General features: G+C 45.0%; 1 protein-coding gene across 3 annotated transcripts in view; it reads right to left on the minus strand.

The window, feature by feature from the left end:
- Window positions 1–27065, minus strand: part of LOC124546611 (phosphofurin acidic cluster sorting protein 2-like) — a 676573-nt gene that overhangs the window by 293639 nt on the left and 355869 nt on the right. The window contains exon 1 of one of the 3 annotated variants that reach the window (XM_047125052.1): window positions 5633–5657. The exons of the other annotated variants lie outside the window; for them this stretch is intronic. The gene's annotated coding sequence lies outside the window, so the exon portion shown is untranslated. Of the gene's footprint in view, window positions 1–5632; window positions 5658–27065 lie in introns of those variants that run through there. 3 annotated transcript variants of the gene reach the window in all.

Here is a 27065-nt window from a genome sequence, read left to right on the forward strand (position 1 = left end):
TTATTACCATTTTCCCCCGCGCCTGCAGAGGAAATAGGCGGCCGCTGAATGCATCTAACACCTTCTCGTGACTTCCTGGCGAACTACTTGGGATTTTCTTGGCCTGTTACGCATACAGCGCCTTATGTTACGCATACAGCGAGTGTGTAAGGGTTGGCTACATTGTTTTCTGTGACAAATGAAGCGCTAAGAGCGCGGAACATCGTCTCTTTGCTGTTTACCGTTTCGAATTAGTTCAGTGTTGCGCCTGTTGTTGGTAGTATTATACTTCTTGTGTAAAGCGTTGTTCTGGTTACGATGCCACGTTTTAGTAACCGTCTATATAAGAAGAGGAAGAACGTAGGGAAAAGAAAATTAACACTAATACCAAGTTGCGATACTACAATTACTGAAACAGTGCGTTCTTCTGCTAAGCAACACATGGCCGGCCATAGCCCTGTGACATCTTCTAGCAAGAAGCTGACTGGTGGAAGTGACAGATTTCGTGAATATGTTAGTGACAGTGATGATATTAACGAAGTACTGAATATTGGATTATTATCGTCTGTGCTGAAAGAAAGTGTTCTGTGCAAAATTTGTTCAAGTGTAGGAGTGGGACTAGAGATAACAAAGCACTTTGGTTTAGCTTGTGAGATGAAGATAATCTGTGCATGTTGCAAGTATCAAGTGACTTTCTACAATTCACATGCCAGTCTCTTTGGTGAAAATGGACGATCTAGAGTGTTTGATGTGAATGTTCGACTTGTGTATGGTCTTCGATCCATTGGAAAAGGGTCTGCTGCTGGTAAACTGTTTTGTGGTAGTATGAACTTGCCATCGCCTCCAAGCAAATTTGGGTACTACTGTGAACTGGTAGGATCTTCTGTTGAGGATGTGGCTTTGAAAACCATGAAGGAAGCAGTGGAGGAATCTGTAGAAATGAACGATGGTTCTAGGGATTTGGTAGTGGCATTAGATGGTTCCTGGCAAAAGAGGGGTCATAAATCCCTGAATGGGGTTGTAACTGCTACTTGTGGTGATAGTGCAAAAGTGATAGATGTTGCAATATTATTAAACATTGTAGGTGCAAAAATTAAATCAAAGGAGAGCACAGTGGAACCTGTGAGGCAAATTTTAGTGGATCAAGTGGAGCAATGGAAGTGGATGGAGTGAAACAAATTTTTGAACGTTCAGTTCCCAGATACAACGTTAGGTACAAATACTACCTTGGGGATGGTGACTCCAAAGGTTTCAAGACTATAGAGGAACTGAAACCATATGGAAATGAATTTGTAGTTGAAAAGTTGGAATGCATTGGGCATGTGCAAAAGCATATGGGTTCACGGCTTCGAAGGCTAAAACAAAGCTCAGTGATGGAAAGACAATAGGAGGGAGAGGCAGGCTTACTGATGAGGTGATTGAACGTCTACGGAGATACTATGGGTATGCTATAAGGCAAAATACTAGTAATGTTAGTGACATGCGAAAAGCAGTGTGGGCATAGTTCCTTCATACTGCCTCTTCCAGTGAATACCCCCTACACAGCCTGTGCCCAAGAGATTCCTGGTGCAAATATAGTGCAAAAAAGGACTATGATCACAAACATGGTTTGCCAGCAGCTGTGATAAATGCAATAAAACCAATTTTTCATGACTTAGCACAGCCAGAATTGTTACACAAATGTCTACACGGAAAGACGCATACTCCTAATGAGAGCGTAAACAATTTGATTTGGAAAGTGATTCCTAAAAGGGTGTTTGTAAGCATAAAAACACTGCACTTTGGCATTTATGATGCAATAGCAACCTACAACCAAGGGAACAGTGTGAAGTGTGAAGTTCTGAAGGCATTAGGATTTACAGCTGGGGTGAACACTGTACGAGCACTAAGAAATATTGACAGAGAAAGGATAAGAGGAGCAGAAAGAAGAGAAAGGCATATGAAGTATGATGGAACAACAGGCCAGAAAAGAAGACAGAAGAGGAAGCTTTTGGAGGATGAAGAAGAAGACCCTGATAATCCATCCTATAGTGCAGGAATGTATTGAGAAACTTTGATAGCCATTTCCCGTAAATTAGAATTTTTCGAATATAAGGAACATTTTCTCAAAATCCACTCAAGCTAGAGGGATGAAATTTTGCCGGCCGAAGTGGCCGTGCGGTTAAAGGCGCTGCAGTCTGGAACCGCAAGACCGCTACGGTCGCAGGTTCGAATCCTGCCTCGGGCATGGATGTTTGTGATGTCCTTAGGTTAGTTAGGTTTAAGTAGTTCTAACTTCTAGGGGACTAATGACCTCAGCAGTTGAGTCCCATAATGCCATTTGAACCATTTTTTTTAATGAAATTTTTATACAGCACTCCTAGTGGTCAAACTTACATTGTAACACAGCCATTTGGCAATATGTTCAGTAGTTTCATTTCAGTTTAATTATAAAGCAATTATTTGTAAAAAAATTGGGCCATTAATAAAAAAATAATTGGAAGGAAACTAGAAAAGATACTCCAAAATCCCTCTGTCATAACTGCAATACTAAACCACTCTATATGTAAAAAAATAAAATTCAAATTTTTCTATTTGGTAGTTTATTCATAATGTTCCTCAAACTTAGTGATTTTAACATGGGCAGCATATGCACCTCCGGCTCCCCTTAAGCAACGTGTAAGCTTAGGGAGTGATGGCCTTAGAAGTTAAGTCCCATAAGATTTCACACACATTTGAACATTTTTTTCTCGTACGAAATCCTGGGCCGTGCACGAAGCGCAGCAGCAACGTTTCAAGCTCCTAGACTTCGGAAAGTGTTTGACGCAGTGCCCCAGTGCAGGCTGTTAACGAAGCTCTGAGCACGGGGAATAGGTTCTCAGATCTGTAATAGAACCCCGCACGTTGCCCTGGATGGGGAATGTGCATGACGAAGACGGTATAGTCGGGAGTGCCTCAAGGAAGTGTGATGGGAGCGCTTTTCTTCTCTATACACATAAATTATCTGACGGACAGGGTAAGCAGCAACCAGTGACTGTTTGCTGATGACGCCGTAGTGCACAGCAAAGCCTCGAAGTTGAGTGGCTGTAGCGCGACACAAGATGACTACCAACGATTTTCTATTTTCTTTGAGGAATTGCAGCTTGCCCTAAATGTAGAAACATTTAAGTTAATGAAAATCAGTGGGAAAAAGAATACTACAGTGTTCGAATAAAGTGCCACTGGTGTGCTGGTTGATACAGTTATGTCGATTAAATGTCCAGGCGTAACGTCGCAGAACGATATGAAACGTATTGATCATGCGGCTACTGAAGTAGGGAAGGGGAATAGTCGACTTCAGTGTATCGAGGGAATTCTAGAGAAATGCAGCTCGTCTATAAAGGAGACCGCGTCGAGAACACTAGTGCGACCCATTCTTCAGTACTGCTCGATTGTTTGGGACCCTTACCAACTCTGAGTAAAGGAAGACACCGAAGCAATTCAGAAGCGTGCTGATACATTCGTTACCAGTAGGTTTGATCAACGTATTACATAGATGCTTCGTGAACTCAAATGTGAATCACTAAAGAAATACTATTGAGAAAATTTAGAGAACCGGCATTTAAGGCTGACTGCAGAACCATTTTACGGCCGCCAACGTACGTTTAGTGCAAGGTCCAGGAAGACAAGACAAATTAGGGCTTGCACGGAGGCGGCCACTCTTTTTGCCCTTACTCCATTTTCGATTGGAAAAGGAAGGGGGAATGACTACTAGCGGCACAACGTCCCCTCCGCCATGCGCCGTATTGTGGCTTGCGGGCTACGTACGTACATGTAGATACAACAGATACAACAGTTTTCAAGCATAGCGCGCGCAACTGCTTTACAAACTACCTAGCGAGGTGACGCGGCTGACAGCACACTGGACTCTCATCCGGGAGAAAGACGGTTCAAATCCCCGTCCGGCCATCCAGATTTAGGTTTCCCGTGATTTCCCTAACTCGCTTAAGGCAAATGTCGGGATGGTTGTTTTGAAAGGGCACGTCCGATTCCCTTCTCCACTCTTCCACAATCAGAGCTTCTGCGACGCCTGTAATGACCTGGTTGTCGACGGGAAGTTAAGTAACCTCTTCCTCCTCTACACAAACTGTTTCCGAGTGTCCTACCAATGAACTGCGGCCTGTCACTTTCTTAACCAGCTAGAGACTATGTTATCGCACAACCTCTTGCCTCTGCGCAATACTACTCCCAAAGATTTGTATAACGTGACTCGCCCAGTTGTCGCTCATTAATCCGAGAGTCAAGGGGCTCTTTTACATTTGGTGAAGTGCATCACCTGCAAAAAAGACTGAGACTATTACTGCCCGATAAGTCTTTAATGTATAATATGACAAGCAACAGTCCCATTACAGCCCCTGGGGCGCACCAGATATTACTCCACTGTCTGTACACGACTCTCCGCCCCGGATAGCGCGCTGCGTTTTGCCTTCAGTCGAAAACCTGGTTACAGACCAGATAGCAAAGTAGTATCTTCGTTAGATGTCGTCAGTGTGAGACTGAATTAAAATGTTTCGAAAAAGTCTAGACACACCGATTCAATCTGATTACAGCTGCCCACAGCACTGACGATATCACTTGTGAGGAGCTCGAGCTGAGTTTCGCGTGATCTATGTTTCCTGGACCAATGCTGGTTTTAACCGTGAAGATGGTTTTGTACCACGTACGTAACAATCTTCATCTCTGAGTATGTTTCAGTATTCCGCTTGAAACAGAAGTGACGGCAATACGGCGGTAGTTCTGTCGGGCATTTCTCATTCCTTCTGCTGCATTCGAAGCACACGTAGCATACGAATGCATCGTACAGCACTTACCTTCCACCGTTCACCACCAACAGCACCATCATGCGAGGAGTGTCACTATCTTTGGCTTATACCGTTCGGAATTAGACAAGTACGATCAAAAAGAACATTCTCCAGCTGTTGCGGAGTGATAGGTAAACGCTTCAGAGGTAAGGAAGTCCTTGTGTGACCCACATAACCACCTCTATCAATCCTATTGAGTATATGCTGGCAGCAGGGGAAAAACGGAGATATGGGAAGGGGGGGAGGGGGGGGGGGGGGAATGTGCGCCTCGGTCTCTGCTGCGAGGTACCTTGACTATACCGTTGTTGTTGTTGATTCACCAATCAACGTACCGTACCCCCCTAACAGACCCGATATCTTGTGGGAGGCGTGATAGAAGTCGATCCAGCAATCAGGCTGACAGTTGGGAGAGGGTGGAGCATTGGGAATACCACCGAAATTTTATCACCACCTGGCAGCACTTCTATAGCCTGAAAGCGAAATATGCTTAAATATTAGTTCGACACATGTGAGTGAAATATTCGTTCTAGCCTGTACTGCATTTGTTCTCCTCCACCATCCCCCCCCCCTTTCCGTCAACCCTTTTTTAAAACTCATAGGGTTGTCTAGTGTGTGAACATCACGAAGAGCAACCCTGAAGTTGTACAATAGGAGTCGCCTGATGTGCAATGACACTGCATCGCTGTCGTAATTAAAGCAACTAATAAAGAGAGAAATTTTATGAAAACCTTACGAATTTAGTAACCGGAATGAAACATTTTAACTATGTTCCCTAGCATTAGGATATCAACAAAATGTCGAACTGTGTCACCAGGAAAACAGGAACAACTTACGGACAGGGTGCCGGTAACAGCCATGAAAACTACCTGAAACAAAAGATATAAAAATGTTGTAAATAATCACATAAACGCAGCTACATAAACAGTTATAATCACTGTCAGCAGTAAATAATTCTCTCTCTCTCTCTCTCTCTCTCTCTCTCTCTCTCTCTCTCTGTCTCTGTGGTGGCGGGTGACGGGGGACGAAGGAGGTAGGAGGTGGCACGGATCCTGAGGCCTTATGTCGCTCCTGTCTGGAGCCTGTGTATCGGGAGAGTGACTCCTGCGTGCACAGTGACAGATGGTCTGAAGCGGGGTCAGTCGAGTACGTAGTTCTAATTTCCATCCACCAGAGTACAGTAGCGGACGGAGACATTCAAGAAACAGGTCAAGAGAATGTTTCTGTGATTTGTTCTGTTTATTTGTTGCAGATTTGTTTATTTATGTTTGTACAGTTTTTAATATGTTTTAGCAATGTGAATGATCGTCAATGTGATCTAAAGTAAATATGTACATCACTGTTATAGTGACAAACGCTGTACCAACTAGCGACAGAAAATTTTAAGACAGTGTGAATGCAGAGGACGGAGAATTTTGTATCATAATATAAGTAAAGTTTATGGTACAAGAAAGCAAATTCGTGTACAAATGAAAATAGTTAATAACTTAAAGTATAAACAAAATATCTGAATGTTAAATATTTATTTCGGGAAAAAGTACAGTTCGAAATTGTGGCTTTTGTTGATTGGTTACCCATGAAATGGGCGGACTAACGCGGGAGAATAATGTTTTTCTACTGGCCTTAAAGAAAATTCATCGATCAGAACGGTGTAGTCTTCACGCGGCTTTTCTTTTGGCGATATAGAATGCTTACAGCAGTTTAAAGGAGTAGGAGCCCAGTTTTTCAATGGTACGATCGTATGTAGTATGAGCTCCGAAGGAAGCTACAATTTGGCGCTTTTAGTCGTGCTGTATGTTCCAAAAGTGCTTTGAACTGAAGCTACATTTATTCCGGCGTCTTTTTCTTTAGAAAATATGAATTTTTTTAAGTAATTTTGGGTACGACAAAAGACACTTCCTCGTGTCATATTGAGCAGATCGATGACTGAAAACTTGAGTGCATTAGAGACCGATAAACTTGATAGTTTGGCAAGCATTTTCATTTAAGAGCAATCCGTGCTTAGTAGCTGTTCACATTTCGGGAAATACGTCACCATAAACTGCTAACGTGAACGAAAGGGTTTGTGCATGACTGTGTTATGATTAGCACCGGCTTGGCAGTGAACGTGTAATTGTGGACTTCAGAATATACCCAAGTTTTGCCAGTATTTCCACATTTCATTCAAAACTAAGACCTTTTCCCGATATTTAGAACGGTGACGTTGTATGCAGCCTGGTGCGAGTTGCGGTGCGGTAGGTTTCTGCCCGGCTTCCCTACCGGCGATCTGCTGCAACGAGTTCACAGGAAGGTGCAGGTAAAAAGGACGAAAAGAAACCGCGCCGCCGCAAGCGCTAGCAACCAGGCGCAAGCTTTCAGCTCAAGCGTCTGCGGCATTGCACAAAGTGTGAGAGTGTGAGAAGAGTAAAATGCTTTGCCGAGATAAGATTATTTCTGGGCTGCTGATGTGGGGATTTGAGAGATATGACGAACTTCATCTTATTTATGCTGCTCGAAAATGTATTTTTAGCATTGGATCGTTTTTTGTTTCTACAAGTTTTTAAGGTCTACAACAATTTTTACTAAGAATAATTGCCTGGCACTATACTACCTTATGATGAATTTCACGAAATGCATGAAGACCATTCAGACTCATCTACAACCATCATTCTTTAAACAAAAAAATATCACAAGTCGGCAGTTAAAAAGATTACGAAAATATGCAGCTTGTTATTTTATGAACACACTGTCAGAAAGGAAAAATAAATCTCACCCTATGTACGAGTTTTACTAGGAAATGATGGTTACGCTGAGACCACGGAGGCGGCTGTCTGAAATTCTCTCGCTGTCTTCACAGACGGAAGATGTAAGATGACAGCGCTACTGCGGTATTATAGCATATGTGAAGACATACACAAATTCTGAAACCCATGCGTACGATAACGAAGAGCTGCCATCTGTTAGCCCTTACTTGGATGGATGTTCGAATAGGTACAAGAGTTCGGTACTGACATGGTTTGTGTTACGTTTCGATCCAATTTAAGACCAAGTATGATTGAACTACGCTGTGAAGTTTCGAGCACCCACAGAGGCTCTGCTGGAAGAACTCATTCCCATGCCGCCAACAGAGTAGCATTCTCTCTCTCTCTCTCTCTCTCTCTCTCTCTCTCTCTCTCTCTCTCTCTCTCAGGCTCTTGCTCGCTGCCGAGTCAGAAAAGAGCCATCACTTCATAGTCAACGTAATGCTACTTAATTTTTCATCTCTTCTAAAATAAGTTCGTAATTGCAGCCACCTCAAAGCACTTTGAAGCTACACTGAATGTCATTCGTTGCTTTCCATGACCTTTCACAGAGATCAGAACACAAAATGAAAGACACTTGCAGATGCCCCATGTAATCAGGGACACGCTAATTAAAGCGTAACAGCGTCCTGTACAGCTCAAAGTTGCGAGGGACAGGTGATGATTTCGTTACAGAGTGTAGTCCTCGGAATCCTCTGTATTTGTTCTCATCCGTAACTCTTTGAATCTATACTCTGAGAAATAAAAAACATCATATTTGACACTTTTCACGAATAGAGCAGTACTTTCAAATAATTGGAGCAATATTAATATCCGAAATAGGCATACAAAAATAAACAAGGTCACTTGTAACATTTTCTGCTCAAGGATTGTTTACAAGTGCCAGAATTACACAATATGTCTTCTCCGTTACTGTTGCAGGTCAGATAAAACCAGCTGGTATTCTCATCCAGACAACGTTAGATACATTCTTAGGCCACACTGGCGTAGATGCCCTGAAGGAACATTTTTCTTCTTGCTGGAATGTAACTGATTACCTCATCAAACCGCAAACTCAATTGTTACATCACAGAGTGAGGTGGCGTGCTGCTGGGATTGCAATGCGTGGCAAAGGAGGCGTAGTCATCGTTACACCGCTACGTGCTGGTTTCGATTTTCCGTGGTTTCTCTAAATCGAGTAAAGCAAGTTCTGGGAAGATTCCCTCGAAAAGGAAATGGCCTGTGACCTTCCCAGTACCAGCTTGTCCTACGTCTCCAAACACCTAGTACTCGAAGAAATCAAAACTATAATTATTTTTAACAGTTGTGGCCTACCTATTACCATATTCCCGTTGATTCCAAGTCACAATGCTGGTCGGCACGTTTTATGTCAGAAACTAGTTCGTACGCAGTAGTATTTAGGTAAGGCTCAGGTCGCGCATGGAATGCATAAAATAGTACTACTTTAAAGATACGCACCACGATGCGAAAATGAAACTGGGCAGAAGCGGAGTGTTTGAGCCTCTCTAATATTTACGATCGCTCACAAGTGCACTGCTGGCAAGAGTAAACGTGCACTGTCTTACCATCCAGTGAAACCTTCAACATTAGTGCACGTCATAGCATCAGGTAGACTGGAGTTTATAAACTATTCCACAGAATTCTCTTGTAGGCGTCTCATTGCTGCCTTACCATGGCTCTTTGTATTATTGCGAAATAGTGGAGAAAGTACCACGGATAACGTACACGAAATGGGGTGGCAGTGATAAAAACAGAGGGGTCTCTCCCTGCGACAGGAAGTTCTCACAAAATTGCATCTCCTGCGAGCTGTTCGAGAGTCTAATGGCAGAGAAGTAGGTCGAAGATGGTTCGATGAACCTTCTAGCAGGAACTCAACTGTGAATTGCGGACTAATCACGCAGATATAGAACTGTTCTGAAAGGACGGGATGTAAATAATTATAGAAACAGTTCCTGGCGGGAGAAAACATTAAACAGGAGTTCAGTTTGCGAAAGACGCGGCACAGGCAACGGGGAAACTACTTACTCACGCACAAGCTATCCGACCTCCTACTGCAGCGTCGACTGGCTGAAACGCATAATGACAGGTGGTTTTTGTTTATGACTGTGGCACAGGACTTGGGCGAGAGTGCGGTTTGGCTGGGCTTTGTGTAAGCGTGATCTTTTAATAAAGCTACGGTTTGTTAAACAACAATCCGCAATAGTAGACCGCATGCACAGATGATCACATCTAGTCCTTCCACTCAACCCCCTAAGACAATTGACTTCAGATAAGAAATGACGTATTCGAAAATGCTAATAATGATAATAAAATAGTGAAGTTTCTACAAGGAGCAATAAAAACATACAATAAAAACATAAAATAAAAACTTATAAGGTATATTCATAATACATATAAAAATAATACTGCTTCTGCCGATGAATGACTTTGCAAGGGTACAAGAAAGAGAATAGCTCACTGCAATAATCTACAGCCAACTACCTACAAGAAATGAACGATACTGTGGACAGGAAATATATAGGAGAACACAATCTACATGGATATACATCCTACTACAGAATTCGTAATGAAGTGCATATGAAAGCAATTAGGGGTAAAAGGGCATAACACTAAAAGAAACCAGTTCTCTGACGACGGCCTCACCGATTTGTTGAATTTAATAACAAAGTAAAACACTCGTTGTGCAAATACGAAATGACATGACGGTTTGTCAGTACCGCCCAGGAGACCTCGCCCGGGGTGGTTTGACCGCCAGGTGCAAGACTTTATTTGACGCCACTTCGGCGATTTGTGCATCGATGATGATGGTGAAGTAGGGGTCAGGGCAACACAAGACCTGAGCAGATAAAATCCCCGACCTGGTCAGGAATCGAACCAGGGGCCCCACGATCTAGAGGCGACAACACTAACCACAAGCTGCGGAATCTGAAAGTGTAATCCAACACAACTATGATTTAATCAAAACTACCAACAACAATAATGGAATCAAAATCTCCACGGGTGTACTGCCGGTGCACAGTGTCCAACGGGCACAATATTTCGGCGATCATAAATGTCGCCATCATCAGGTGAACTCTCGGGGAAAATCGCCCGCATTTTGAAGAAACACCGGATCGGAGCTGTGTTTTGTCCTCCGAATAAAACTCGTGCACTGGTGGAGAGCGCCAAAGATGACCTCGGTTTGAGGAAGGCCGGCCTGTACCAGATTCCGTGTCAATGTGGCAAGTCGTATATTGATCAGACGATGCGTACCGTCGAGGACCGATGCCGTGAACACCAGAGGCACACTCGACTGATGTATCCGAGCAAGTCGGCGGTCGCTGAACATTGTTTGTCGGAAAATCACGCTATGGAGTATGACCGCACGAGGCTTCTGGTACAGACGTCGAGATACTGGGACAGCGTTGTTAGAGAGGCCATCGAAATTCGCACCAATGACGACCTCATAAACCGTGACTGTGGCTATAATCTTAGCAAGGCTTGGGAAACAGCGACTGGGTTAATCAAGAGTAAATCGAGCAAACGTATAGTTGTGACGACCACGGCGGACAGAGCCATCACACCGACGTCATCTCAGACGCCGTCGCAATCTGTTCCACCGCGCGACCGTGGCGCGGGGCGCGGACGGCGGAGGGAGGGAGCGCGCCGCGGGCGGAGGGTATTTAAATCGGCCGCCGCCGCGACCGAACCCAGTTCCCCCTGAGCAGCCATAGCGTACGGAACTCCGTGCCGGCACGTTCACAGGAGCTCTGTCCGTCAGTTGACCTGATGATGGCGACATGTATGATTGCCGAAATATTGTTCCCGTTGGACACTGTAGACCGGCAGTACAGCCGTGGACATTTTGATTATCAAATACGCCGGAAGAAACTCAAGAATCACAACAATTACGGAATAGTCCACAAAACGCGTGACTCTCTCTCTATTCTGTTCTGTATCGCCACAACGGAAACTCTCCTGCTCGGCTGTCAGGTGTCGTCTGTTGCGGACGCCGGAGGGGAAACGCGGCCTGCCGCCACTCCGCGGCGACGTCTGCGCTAGGCCGACCGCACGCCGTGTCGACCGCTGCCGCCGCCGGCCCTGTTATCGGTTCCACGGAGCTCTGCTTCTCCAGGGTCGCTCTCCTTTCGTTGTCGTCCATTTATTTTGCAGAGCATCCTACCTTCAGCAGGACAACGCGTAATAAAGGACTGTCCCGTCGAAAGCAGCCGTCGGCTCGACGAGAGTATCACTGTTTAGTATATCAAATGCCGACCTCTTATCTGCTCATGAGATGTCTTCTTTGGCGGCGAAGTAATGACGCTCCGCGGGGTGAGGGATTTTCTCTGCCTCGTGATGACTGGGTGTTGTGTGATGTCCTTAGGTTAGTTAGGTTTAAGTAGTTCTAAGTTCTAGGGGACTGATGACCATAGATGTTAAGTCCCACAGTGCTCAGAGCCATTTGAATGACTCCCCGATTGCGTCGCGACACAAGCGGCGTGACGGCGGGCGCCCGAGATCCGGCCGATGGGCGGTGACGTGTCCGGCACCGGACACCAGTTGCTGGCGCTGATGACGGCGCCGCGGCGGGCAGCAAGTCGTAAAGGTGAGTGGGCGCCGCTGCCGCTGTTGGCTGCCGACAGACAGATTTACAGCAGCGACACACGACACGACACGGGCAGGAGCGGCGCTCTGCGGCCGTTACTACGCCGCCCTCTGCGGCCGTTTGACGGGCCCCACCGACGCGGGCCAGCCTTCACGCTGTACGTGGCCGGTGGCGGTGTCAGTAACGCTAGTCACTCCGCTCATCCCTCAACCTCACACCACCGTGCGATTTCGTAACCTACCAGCCGTCCCCAAACGTTTTCTCGCATTTATTTGTTATTTGTCGATCTCGATTATTTCAAATGCGTATTTACAAACATATTAACACCGACAAAAAAGTAAAATTAGGAGAAGTGAAACTATTTTTTTCAAAAATCAAAACTTCTAATTAATCCCCCATACTATCCCTGTATTAATTTTAAAAAAAAACTACAATGACAAAAAGATACAAAATTAGTGGAAATTGTACTGCATAGTTTCGAGCTTTTAAACTTTATACATGAAATGTATTCGCCGTTCCGAATATGAACAGCCATTAGCTTTATAATAATAATGAGCGTATGGCATTGGTGGCCGGCAGACCCCTCGAGGGGCCGCCCTCCACAAGTTCTTTGAACGCCACTACGGCGACTTGCGAGTGAATGAGGATGAAATGATGACGAAAGACACACAACAACCAGTCATCTCGAGGCAGACAAAATCCCTGACCCCGCCGGGAATCGAACCCGGGACCCCGTGCGCGGGAAGCGAGAACACTACCGCAAGACCACGAGCCGCGGAGAGCTTTATAATGGAATAATGACAATCAAAATCTGTGACGCGCCGGGACTCGAACCCGGATTTCCTTGTCATCGCTAGCGCTCGCCTTACCTTTTTTTAAAAAAAATCTCATTTTGCTCAACATTGGTCAATGAATTTGTTCGTGGCGGACGTCCGATGACAGCCGTTCATGTTCTTTGTTGATCCGTTCACTCAGTTTTTTATTACAGAGGGTAGCTAACCCTCTGACCGAACACGCTGAGCTACCGTGCTCGCCATTTTTCTCGTTTTCGTTCATTGTATCTGCTCGGGGCGGACGTCGCAAGACACCGATTTCAGTTCATCGTTGATCCATTAACTCAGTTTTTCTTTTATTATTATTACAGACGGCAGCTACCCCTCCGACCGAACACGCTGAGCTACCGTGCTGGCTACCATTAGGCTATCCGAGCGTCGCTCACGGACAGACGCAAATTTCCGCATGTCGTCGACAACGAGTCTACAACTCGCACTCGTACATTCACTTCATTGCCGTGTATGGGAATTTGTGCCTGTCAGTGAGTCCCGATGAGGTACATATCTTGACCGTCATTACTTCGTTACACACTTGGTCGCTGTCCATTTTCGCAACTGCAAATACATTTCATGTGTTTCACAATGGCTGTAGTTGCATCGTACATCTGAACACCACAGCAACTGCAATATCGTATTCAAAATTTTAGTTTGCTACAGTCCACAATTTTCCTAGTCGAATAATATGCCGATGTTTTTTTTGTTATAAATTATCTTGCAACATTTTCAAAATGTAGAAGGGAAGCGCCTAGGATGTTTTTCATCACTTGTCGATAATTTCATCTCTGTCAATCATTTGTTAATGTTCAAAATGTTACGTCGCTCCATGGTCCGGGGTTCACGTCAGAGCGTAGGGTTGGGTATGTCCGTTCAGAGTTCTGACAATGGAAAATTAGCACTCTCTCTGTGATAGTCCAGTTACATACGTTTTCCTATTCCCACGCGCTTGCAAGGCACCTTTAGAACATTTCCCGACACTGACAAGTGGTGTCGAACAGCCACAGATATTCGACTATAGCTGTTGCCTCCTGTATTATATTATACTGGAGAGTTTTATTGAAACGTCGATATGTAGTACAGGGTGTCTGAAAATCAATATCGGGGTTTTAAGACTTTGTAGCCTCTATTACATTTAACGTAGAAATAATGCATCAAATGAAAGAGCAACACAAATTGTTTTTCTTACAAGCATTCAATTTGAGCACCATTCGACACACGACGAACGTGGAAGCCACGCGAAACAAATTCTGTCTTCCAACGACTTGCGGCTAATCCTTCCGTCGGGTACAACGTCGACTAACCAATGTATTGAGTTATGCCAGTGAGACGGTGCAACAGCTTGATGCCGAATAAAGTTCGCTGGTTCAGCTTCTTCCACTTGAGGAAAGATCCACAGTTGTAGCGGATGCAACAAGAAACACCAGAGACATACCCTTCAGTCGCTCTTGCTCGTCCCATATTCTTCCCTCTGCAAAGATGGGCGGTGTCTTCAAGCTGATGACACCATCTACGGACGCTGTCATCACTTGGAAGATTACAGTGGGACTTAATACGGAAAGCAGAATACACTGTAAAAACAGATTCGATCCTTGCGAGCTGTATATGGAGAAAGATTTCTGTTCACTAGTCGCCATCTTTGCTACTAGCGCTTTCTAACGGAAGGGACGGGAAACAGTGCGTGCGCGGTCGCATAGGTATACAAACAAAACTGAGCCACACTTGCACTATTTTCATGTATTATTTCTAATTGTAAGCTGAATGTAACAAATGCAACACAGCCTTAAAGCCCCGATATTGTTTATGAAACACCCGGTAGTTTATTAGTATTTTGTAATTCAAAACCTCTTCATGCATGCCACACGGTAAATAAAACCTTGCAGAATGTATTCAGGTTCAAATGGCTCTGAGCACTATGGGACTTAACTTCTGAGGTCATCAGTCCCCGAGAACTTAGAACTACTTAAACCTAACTAACCTAAGGACATCACACACATGCATGCCCGAGGCAGAATTCGAACCTGCGACCGTAGCGGTCGCTCGGCTCCAGACTGTAGCGCCTAGAACCGCTCGGCCACCGCGGCCGGCAATGTATTCAGGTTTTCAGTTCAAAAATGAATCATTTGTGTTAGAAAGGGAATATATGAGACAGCGTGATAACTTATTTTAAATTAGTTTGCAGAGTCATCAGTTTCTTCTTTTTTTCATATAATAAAATGCAGCGCGGAATTCATACGATTGATTACTTTTAATTTTTGCCGTTTAGCATTCTTTCGAGCTGAACGAAGCCCGGAATATTTTTATCAGAGTCAGATGCGTATTCCACGGTCCTAGTCATGCTTCTCACGCTAGTAAATTACTCTTTTAAGGGTTTTTTTTTATTTTAGGTCCCTAACTAAGGGATCACCCGAGTTGAAGAACTACGTGCAGAAAAACCTTAGCTTAGACCTTGGGTTCAAATTTTTTAATGGATCCACCACACCACAGGAGGGCTATTTATGGTAATGTACTGGCGTGTCCAAACCATCTGAGGAGTGATATTAATGCAGCGGCAAAACACACTGTCTGTAGAGTGTCGAAATGAGCCTGGTCGTGGCTCCATGTAAGACCAATCCATTACGTAGCGCAGATAGTAATTAAGACAATACGTTAGTTCATAGTAAACACAAAATGTTGATAAACACGTTTCTCGGAACAGGAATCGTACGTCTACGAGAAGTAGTGACCATTTTATCGTGCATTTACTGAACGTCGAACAGAGCGAATTGCACGGAAGCCAGCACCACAGCGGGAAGGTACACCAACGTTCAAGTACAAAAAAAAATGGCCGTCGGCAAATTCACGGACGTTTCAAAGACATGACACCAATAAAGGCTGAGTCGCCTATAGTTCGCGAAAGAAAATTTTTGTACATTGTAATCTATGGCATTTCCGTATACGAAGCGGTAACACACAACACATACTAGTCCCATGGGGGCTTGAGGTGGAGGTAACCTGTCCGTATCTTTGTGATGGATGACGTTTTCATTAGTAATTAGTAAACTCATACGTTTGGCCTACAGGTGAAGGGTATGTGATGGCGCCAATTCACCGACCAAAGCACTGCGCCACTATTCTGAATAAAATTCGAAATATATCCGCAGAGCGTCGTAGAAGGAATGCGTGTGAACCGCCCGTCTGACGGACACATCACGCCCGTCAGCCTACCTTGCAGGCGTTCCAGACTACGGAGTGCCGGTTCCCCACTCGCCCGCGTCTCCGTGTGTCGGCATTCCTTTCACACTCGCCTGTGGCCAGCGCGACCGCAGTGTATCGCGGCACAGACAGCACCCACAGTGATCCACACGATAATCCCACGCGCTTACCGGGAGACGTGGCGCAACGTTCAGCGTACACGGCTTTCGCGTTCTCGAGGACGATAGTTCAAACCCCCGTCCGGGAACCAGGTACAGGATTTAGGTGGTTCCCTAAATATTCGAAGTAAATGCTGGAATCGTACTTATGGAAGAGGTACTGCCAATTCCTATCCCCATCCGTTCCCCAAAACGAGCCTGTCTTCCTTTCTTGCGCACTTAACGGTTCACAGGGGCCAACTACTTCCCCTACGAGTTCGCCCGTGGAAGCGGTAGGAAATTTCAGCATTGTTCCTAACACTGGGACGGCTGGGTATGGGATCAATCTTAACTTATGAAGCAAGCAGTCTGAAAGCTTTTATACAAGCAAGCGATTTTTCTTTCCTCACTTTCGCTCTTCCCTTGTAACGTTACGAACAAAACAGCTGCTGAATTCTTACGTATTCATGGAATAAAATGAAACACAAGGAATCGTGCTCTGGGCGTTCCGCATGAACTTAAATGTGTACACAGGTAGTTCGTCTGTAGGGTTTGATGAGTGAGTCTGCGAGGATCAAAATATGTGACATAAACAGCTGTATCTTTCCATCGCATGGCGTTAGATCAGTGGCCGTCAAATCGCAGCTCGCGGACCGCATGAGGCACGAACCCGGGTATTGTTGCTACCCGCGGTTCTGAGCCGTATTTTCAAACAGCCCGTAAACCCCTGATTCTGTAAGGAAATTAACTCGCATGTATAAACCAGCTTCCGACTTTTGATTACTTCACCAATAATTGTATGTGTTAACTATTTGACGTTAAGCATGCAAGCAAGAAAAACTTTATAACAGGACTGAAATCCTACACAAAGTTTGTCGAATCCGCTACGTGCTCTCATTGTCAAACACTGGGTGAGTACGGTATTAGTAATTCTCACTCTATTTTAAGCGAAAGCTAGTTTTTCACGAACCTCAATGTTTATGACGTCGCATCTCCTGAAGTGAGGATCATACAATGACACAATTTTGTAGGTGCGTTCAGCGGTATGTGTTGATAGACTCTACAGAATGTGTTGCGAATAGAGTTAATACTAAAGAAGTGATAAACTAATCCATCATGCGTGCTGCTGAAGTTTTACTGCATGAAAAGCGAACATGTAGTAAACGATAAACTACTTCGCTACGTCATTTTACGGAGGTATCAGCGAGAAAAAATCCCGCGAAGGCACGAAACTGTGTGTGAAGTTTGCTGGAAGTCCCTATGTGCTCTCATTCACGAATACTGGGTGAATATAGTCTGGGTATTTGCACACAATGATTTACACTCCCTCAAGACATACACAGTTTCCAAATTTAATACCTGTCTTACTAACAATTACACTGTCACAACTGTGGGGATACTAAGTATGGCGGCAATCTGAAACAGAACAGTCGACACGAAGTGCTCCGAATGATGCCGAATTTCAACAATTGGTACTAGGAGGCTGGAAACCAACTTATCGTGTCCTTAGTACTGTCAGTCGAATGGGCCTCGTAACATACACAATTGTGTACATTACCAATTAATAATAAAATCTTGACGTATGTAGCGCGAGGTGCCGCTCCACAATGTCAGTTTTGGATGTTGAGCGAAAAAGTTGGACTACCGCAGAGTTACAAGATTAAATTTTTTACACGGCCAAGGGACCATAGACTTTACTATGTGGCATAAATCTCAACTTGACACCTTCAACCGTTCCTGAGAGAAAGGATTCTTACCCCAAAGATGGACACAGAGACAGACGGAAAACAAAATTATCTTATAACTGTTCTGTTTTATCGGCTGAGAATTATGTGGAGTTGCCTCCAAATGCCCCGATTTACACTTTTCATTCCAGTTAGTGCGATTTGTACCCCCCAATTACCGGCACAGTAAAAGTCACTGCTACTGAGGCCACCACGGCTGCCTCCAGTATATCACGGCATGGTGCATTCCGCCGAGTCGGCTTCCCGGAAGTAACAGGAATAGCCGCGCACAGCTTTTCAGAGGCGCGGCTGTTGACTTGGGTGACGTCACAATCAGTAATCATGAGCGCGAGACACGCAGGGGCTGCTGCAATTGAAGACAACATCGACCGCCTCCTCGGCTTCCTGGGCCCGGAAATAGCTGACCTTTCCCGCGCCCGTTGCTCGTTATCTACCAGCTAACACTGCATGCGACGTGCTATTTGTGAGCTGCTTCTTGGCTGCTAAAAGACTGGCGTGTAGGGTGAAGCGGGCGGGCTTCAGAGCAGAGCAGATCAGAGCACCGGGCCGCAAAGCCCTGCCTCCACAGCCACTGCCGGCCAAACACCTGCGCTCGCTGCTTCCCCCACTGCAGCGCTGCACACAGCAAAGCTAGAGCGCTAACGTTGCCACCGGACTGCCATCAAATACAAGCTTTCGGACTGTCGACTCTTGAACGCCCTGCCAGTGGTCATCAAACGTTTTACGAGTAGTACATGCTCCCGTAACCGACCGTCTAATCGTTAGCACTGCCGGACATATATGCCGCTCTGCATCCGACAAATCAGTCGCCGTTGTCAAGCGTAGATTCAGCATGCAAACATCTAGCGGGAGGCATTACTTATGGCCTTGCTTGAACTACACATCACCCACTACACTGTGGTAGCTTGTCATTGCTATTTCCGGACAACGTAGGGGGAGGTCACGCACTCAGAACATTTTTACGACAGTTACAATATTGTAAGACAGGCTTAATGGAAAGAATGGTAGCTGACTATCAAGATACTCGAATATAGGCGACAATATCAGGTACTGTTTCATTGAAAATCTGAAATACGGCACAGTATTCGAGTACTTAAGAGTACATTTCCACAGGTAGTCAGGGCTCAATGACCACACAATCAAGTAATGTGAAAGATGTTAGATAGATAGTGACAGGAGAAATTCTAGTAAAGTGTGTTCCACTCCCCCCCCTCCCCCCCCCCCTCCCAAACACACACACACAGCGATGGTGAAACCCTGCTTTCCGTGCGACAAACGCGAAATGAACAGCAAGTGGTTGGAAACGGTTCTTGTACACAGTGCATCCACTACACACATACTTTGTTCCATGCATCTACGACAGTAAAATTAAAACACATGCAACATAGATTTAAATATCTCATGACAATGTCTTCTCCGACCTGCAGGTAGTTCCCGCAATGGACGAGAAATTTCTTCATTATCCACGTCGCAATAATAAACGAACTACGTGATAGCACAACACAGCATTAAGTATGCAGTAACTATTTCACTGCTGTAGACCCTACACAATATTATTATTATTATCATCATCATCATCATCATCATCATCATCATCATCATCATCATCATCATCATCATCGGTCGCAATGGTCAGACACAAAGCATTGGCAGCCTAAAGTGCTAAGGTGCCCAGCAATAAAGTGATTTACAGAGAGTACCTGTAACCCTGAGTGTGGATATTTAGCTTTCTTTTATGAGGAAGAGTTGTAAGTGTAGCATTCGCGATGCACCGAGAATTACTTCATCACTCCATAAGATAAAGGTTGTTAGAAATAAGCACTATCAATTGCCTCGTTAACTCATTACTTAATGATTTAACAAAACAGCTACAAAAACTAAATACCATTTGTCTTTGATCGTTTTAACAATAAGTCTTCAAAGGAAGACTTCGTTCTTAAGTTTGCTTGCTGGTGCTGGTGAAGCTCGGTGTGTGTGTGTGGGGGGGGGGGGGGGGGGGCTGCTGAGTAAAATCTCATTACATTAAGGGGAAATCGTCTCAAAGAATGGGAACCACTGTAGGGCGGAGGCGCAAGTTTTCCTGAAAGTGCAATTTGGCTTCCCTTTTGGCGAGCCTTAGAAAGGGGATCCTGGTTCCGGAATTTTCGTTATAACTAAGAAAACCATGTCGTGAAGTGCGGCTGGGACAGAGCTTTGTATAAAATTCGTATTTTTAGTACAACTCTTGTGCGTATCTGCATATTTATACGAGTAAGGTCGCTCACTTGTTCGCAGTGCGATGAGTACCGCGGCTGGCGTCCACGTCTCTGTTACGAACTGCATTCGTTTCCTTTTCTCATGTCCTCCTACTACCAATAATCGTTTGGCACGATGCGTTTCGGCAGCATTCATTACCTTTAGGTCACTATATGCTATGGCCAGACTGAGTCCTGTTTCACAAGTACGTTATCAATTTCTGCCACACTTTCAACAAAAATAAAAATAAAAGTATATCAAGCAGAAACAAACATCGGTGTTTTGTCTTTTAGTTTAGTGCTCAGAATGCCACAAATAGATCACATACTTAGATAACGGAGGACAGAAGTACTTCGCCACATAACTTAACGAGCACACACAGCGAAATCCGTGCAGCAAAGATGCGCGTACTGCATATTAGCAGCATTTGACCACCCAAGGATGGCTGCATGCAGTGGAAATGCTTCCTCCTACACTGTTATTGGCAATGAAAATCCAGTGGATTTTGACGTGTCTCGCAATCCAAGTTTACAGATTAAAATTATGTTTATGAATGGGAACAGAAAGATGTTGCCAATCGAGCAAGAAGCAGCAGTCACAAGAAGTTGGAATTTTTATGCGACGACCAAGGAAGGAAACAAAGCTTTCAAAATGCGGGCGTTGATGAATTTTTTCGGCCTCTCCATGCTGAGCTCGGATAACCGCAAAGTTTTTGACAGAAATTTCTTAATGCACGCAACTAGTAATTCATCTGGTTTAAACGGGAACGCTATCAACTAACAACCTTAAATTGCAGATATAATTTCTCATTCAGAAAACTAATTGTTCGTGAGACCCTTTAATTCCCGGTGTTCGAAGCGTTAGAGACGAACGAGTTCGGTCCAAATCACACGCGACGGCTAATATAGCGCCGCTAGCATTATTCCGATATTAACTTTTTAATTTCATACGTGGGAGAGCAGCTCAATTCACTGTCCGAGGATCTAAAAGGTCTTCACCGGTGACAGTAGCCCGCAACTCACCACTGAAAGCAGTCCACGCAACCATTAACGTCGCAACGAAATTACGTTACGATCCAATTGTCAATAAAAAAAAGTTTAAGACAACACATTCTGCCAGCAGAGGAATCACTTTACTGAAATGTTTACATCGCATGTGTAAAGTGTATAATTTCTTCGATACTCTTGTGTTATGGACAGTATTACAGAGCGAGGTGCAGCAGGGGCCCACCCGAGATGTAGGAGATTCATATATGCGTTCCTCACGTCGATCTAGATTTTGTCAAAGGGAAACATCGCCTGCGGGTTACATGAGCAGGGTAACTTAAAATGAGCCCTACGTTCAACGTAGCCGCAGCGGTTACCAAAGCCATGATACGACCACCCAAATCACGAGAACACCTACTCCTTGCTTCGTAGTTGGAAGAAGTCAGGTCACGATTTTTGGCTTATCGTAACACTCGGTATACGTAAACACGTGCTACGGGAGTGAACGGTGGAGACGTACAGTAGTTGTTAAGCGCAAATCTATGTTCCCATTGGTCAGTCAAGCAAGCTGTTCCCTCGCCCGAAAAGTAGAGCGTCTCCCTCGCATTCAACATGTTTAAATGGCATTTGGTCCTCTACCATAAAGTTCTTTTTTTTCTCCCCTCTCTCTCTCTCTCTCTCTCTCTCTCTCTCTCTCTCTTTCTTTCTCTCTTCAGCGGTGGTCTTGGTAGCTTCGTTGTCCCTGTTCGACACACGCGAATTAAGTCCATCAGTCATCTTACTGGCACCAATCGACATATTAAAAATGAACAATATGATTTCCTACCATTTTTGTTAGAAATATCAGATTTATCTCCAGTACTGTTTCAGAGTTTGAACTAGCTCTGAAAAAAGTGAAAAACAACAAATCGCGTGGTATAGAGAATATCCCAGCCGAACTTCTGAAATCTGGACGAGCAAAACTGAATCAGGAGTTGTATAATCTTGTTTTCAAGATGTACGAGCAGGGTAAAATTCCTACAGACTTTGGGAAAACATTATGATCCCCATTCCAAAGAACGCAAATGATAGAAGATGTGAAAATTGTGGACGCTCAACCTAGTTACTCACGCCTCTAAAATTGTAACCTCAATTATCCTGAAACGCACAGAACAAAAAGTCGAAGCTACACTCTCCGAAGACCGGTTTGGATTCCGGAAAGATAGAGGAACCAGAGAAGCAATATTTGGTCTAAAACTAATAACACAGAAACGACTAGATAAGAAACTGACAACATACATAGCTTTCGTAGATGTAGAGAAAGCCTTTGATAATGTTAAATGGGATAAGATGTTTGAGGTAGTCAAAAAAGTAGGAATAGACTATAAAAATAGAAAAATGATATGGAACCTGTACAAAAACGAGACAGCAGTTATCCGTGGACGGACAAAACAAGAAGAGGCGCAGATACGGAAAGGTGTCCGACAAGGTTGCGCACTATCCCCTGTTATGTTTAACCTATACGTTGAAGAGGCGCTGAAAAAAGTAAGGGAAAATTCACAGACAGGTGTAGTAATTCATGGCCAACGAATAGGTATGATAAGATATGCCGATGATATGGCTGTCCTGGCTGAAAGTGAAGAAGATCTTGTAGTCCTACTGAATAGAATGGATAAAGTTATGGGGAAAGAATATAATATGAGAATTAATAAAGCAAAAACAAAAGTAATGGCACGCGACAAAAAAGATCAAGTGAAAGTCCAAGTTCATGTAGGCAATAAACTGTTTGAACAAGTTGATAAATTTACTTATCTGGGCAGTAATATTACCAGGGATGGAAGGAGCAAGGCAGAAGTGAGAAGTAGAATTGCTCAAGCGAAGGCTGCTTTTAACAAGAAGAAAAACATCTTAACATCTAAGAGCATCAGCCTTGAAATCAGGAAAAGATTTTTGAAATCATATGTGTGGAGTGTGGCATGCTATGGGTGTGAAACATGGACTCTCGGGACAGAGGAAGACCAGAAGCTAAATTCTTTTGAAATGTGGTGCTATAGACGCATGCTCAAAATAAAATGTATCGACAAGGTCACAAACGAAGTGGTTCTGGAAAGAGCAGGTGAGAATAGAAGCTTCTGGAGTTTCATTGTTAAAAGAAGAGTGCAATTTACAGGCCATCTATTAAGACATAAAGGACTGCTGAACCCAATCATAGAGGGATATGTCGACCGAGAGGAAGACCACGACTGAGGTACATGGATCAAATCGTTAGAGATGTGGGATGCAACACCTATAAAGAAATGAAGAGAAAAGCTGAAAGACGCACAGAATGGAGACAAGCTGCCATTGTAGCTGTTGCAAAACAATCCTTGGATTGACCACTACAGAAGAAGAAGACTGTTTCAGAAGGTAATATTTTCCCAGGCTGTCAACACAGGAGCATCCCTGATACTATTGTTCGGGGCCTGACATGTAGGTAAACTAACATAACCCGGCATCGAGTATAGACTTACCAGAGGCAAATTCTGACTTTTCGGAGATTATAGCATAAAAGTAGAAAATAAAAGTACGTCAGTGCGTGACTCCTGATTTAGACCTAAATGGACGGAAAACAGGACGGCAAATAAACATTGGTGATTACGTACATTTTGTTCTAGTTATTCTACACATGCTGTTGTCTCGCAAATTTCATTTCCCACTACAGTAGTAAGTCGCTATGGCCGGCCGCTGTGGCCGAGTGGTTCTAGGCGCTTCAGTCCGACACCGCGCTGCTGCTACGGTCGCAGGTTCGAATCCTGCCTCGGGCGTGGATGTATGTGACGTCCTTAGGTTAGTTAGGTTTAAGTAGTTCTAAGTCTAGGGGACTGATGAGCTCAGATGTTAAGTCACATAGTGCTTAGAGCCATTTGAGCCATTTTGAGTAAGTCGTTATGTGCAATAGCGAAAGAAAACTATCACGTGTGGCGGGGACGCTGTTGGTAATAGCGGGGCATATAACGAGACGTACGCTAAGTGAAAGTAATGTGTCAAATAGAACGTAACAAATGACTTTTCTCAGAACTGCACCTCTAGCTTTCCTTACGTTGCTTTGGAGACTTTACGTGTACGACGCCAGACGGTTTCCGCTAGCTGCTCACTGCAATCGAGAGGAAAAATGCAAAGCTGATTACATATTGACAAACGAGCAACGTCAGTTACAGAGAGGTAATTTCCTGTCAAGCATTTATTTTTATGTACTTGGGATCTGTCGGGTTCTCGAAGCAACTGCGCGTCTCACTTTTTCGAACAACGTACAACAAATCATTTCGTCAGAGTACCCCATCGCTGACAAAATACACGTAAAATAGCGGCACACGCCGACGGCGAAGCTGGCGCGGGACCAGCTCGCTCTGGCGATTCGCCTAAAGGCCGGCAGCCGGCGCAACGCGAGACGGCAGCACCTGCGAACGCGACGCGGGAGCGACCGAGTGCCGTTCCGCTAGCGACCGCCCGATGTTTACAGCCGGCAGAGCACACTCTGGGCTGTAGGCGCTCCGGTCGGCTGCGGTGTGCGGCGTGGAGCCGGCTTTGCAGGTGACAGTTGCAAAGTATAGCGCTGCAATGAAATGCTTATAGCGCGGTATTCGTGTCACGTAAGCCAGCCGGCGGAGCGACGTACGAGAGAGATGGTAGGTTCCACTTCGCTCGGCCGCAGGCAGGAGCGCGCTTCCGCGCGGGACGAGGTGACGCTACTGGAGCGGCGGTCAGAGTGGGTGGGTGGATACATGAGTGGGTGGCTGGGCGCGCACTGGGCAGCCGTAATTTGCGGAGCGTCAGCTGCAGCCGGCCGCTACGCGCCGTCACGCCCGGCGACTGACGACCCGGCCGTGGCCGTGTCAGCGCCGGCACGTTGCGCCGCATCGCAGCAGCAGCAGCACCCCCCCCCCCCCCCCCCCCCCCCACACACAAAACCTGACTAGCTTCGCGCTGCCCTCTTCTCTTCACGTCTGCCCACGACAGTCACATTCGCTAGCTACGTCGGCCTCCCTCGATGGCTCGTGTTTACTTTCTCGTCTTTGGAAATGAACACTACTTTTAATTTTTCACTGATATACACTTTTTAAAAGGTCCCAGTCATTTTTGTAACCCCTCAAAACGTTGCAGCCGTCGACTTCTCTACGACGCGCCTGTTCCACTAAGATGACCTCAAATGATGAGAACTGCTTTTCTCTGCGACGCTATCTTTTTTTATGTTCCCGAACAAGAAAAAAAATCGCAGTAACCCTGCACGGGTGAATATCGGGAGTGTGGCAGCGGAATGGAAATCAAGTCCCATGCTTCTTGAGAGGGCGTAGGGGAACGATGCGGGAGACGCGCACCGCCGTACTAGCAAGGTTCTAATGGAGCTGGTTTGCCGTTGCTTTCCTCCGACCGTAATGGGGATGAATGATGATGATGATGATGACACAACAACACCCAGTCATCTCGGGGCAGGTGAACATCCGTGACCCTGCCGGGAATCGAACCCGGGACCCAGGGCTCGGGAAGCGAGAACGCTACCGCGAGAAGTGTGGCAGCAGGTTATACGTAATTCGAGCACTCTGTCCTATGTAAAGTTCTACTATAGCTGTAAATTGCATAAGGCTTTTTTTTTTATTTCGTAAACCACTTTGGTCATTTCGGTCCCTTAGGTGCTTTCAATCTACAGTACATGAAAAACTACTTCATGCTTACAATATGTGATGCCTGCAATAACAACTCAGCACAACCATAGTGAACGGACACAATTATCACATAGTGAACTTGAATGCATGGAATGCAAAAAAAGTACAACTCCTACGCGGAATTTATCATCGTTTCAGAAAATGTAAAATATTCACACAGGTCAGCAACTCTACACTACAAAACACAGATGACGTGGTCATGAGTTATGTGGACCTATTTCAGTGTCTCACATTTTCTGCCACTGATACAACCTGCAATCTGGCACTCTGATAAAACCTGCAACTGGGTTGCACTTTTTTCATTCTACATACTGAATTTCACATTGCGATAGATGTACTGTACCCGTATCGACTATGATTGCGTTCAATTCTTAATCCGTAGGCCAGTACCGTGTAGATCAAATCTTCCACGGATATTTTTTGATGCACTTTAGCTTCAAAATTCCCGAGATTATATATATATATATATATATATATATAATATATATGGACACACTGAGGTGACGAAAGTCGTGAGGCAGCGATGTGACCATATACAGATGACAGTAGTATAGCGAAATAAGGTATAAATAAAAACACAATGATTGGCGGAACTGTCATCTGTACTCAGTTCATTCACATGAAACATATTCCGACCTCATTATGGCTGCGTGACACTCTGAACTAGTAGTTGGAACCAGACGCACGGGATATTCCATTTCCGAAATTGTTGGGCACTTCAATATTCCGAGACTCACAAAGTCGAGAACACCACGTTTCACGAGTTACCTCTCACCAGGCGCAATGCAGTGGCCGACGGCCTTCAGTTAACGACCGAGAACACCGGCGTTTGCGTAGGGTTGTCAGTGCTAACAGACACGCAACACTGAGTGAAATACTCACAGGAATCAATGTGAGACGTGCGGCGAACGTATCTGTGGCGAAATTTCGCGTTAGTGGGATGTGCCAGCATACGACCGGCGCGAATGCCTTTCCAATATGACGACGCCGCCTGCAGCGCCTCTCCTGGACTCGTGACCACATGGGTTGGGCCCTACACGACTGGAAAACCGTGGCCTGGTCACATGAGTCCCGATTTCAGCTGATAAGAGCTGGTGGTA

The sequence above is a fragment of the Schistocerca americana genome, chromosome 1, assembly GCF_021461395.2.
Source record: "Schistocerca americana isolate TAMUIC-IGC-003095 chromosome 1, iqSchAmer2.1, whole genome shotgun sequence".
Lineage (NCBI taxonomy): Eukaryota > Metazoa > Arthropoda > Insecta > Orthoptera > Acrididae > Schistocerca > Schistocerca americana.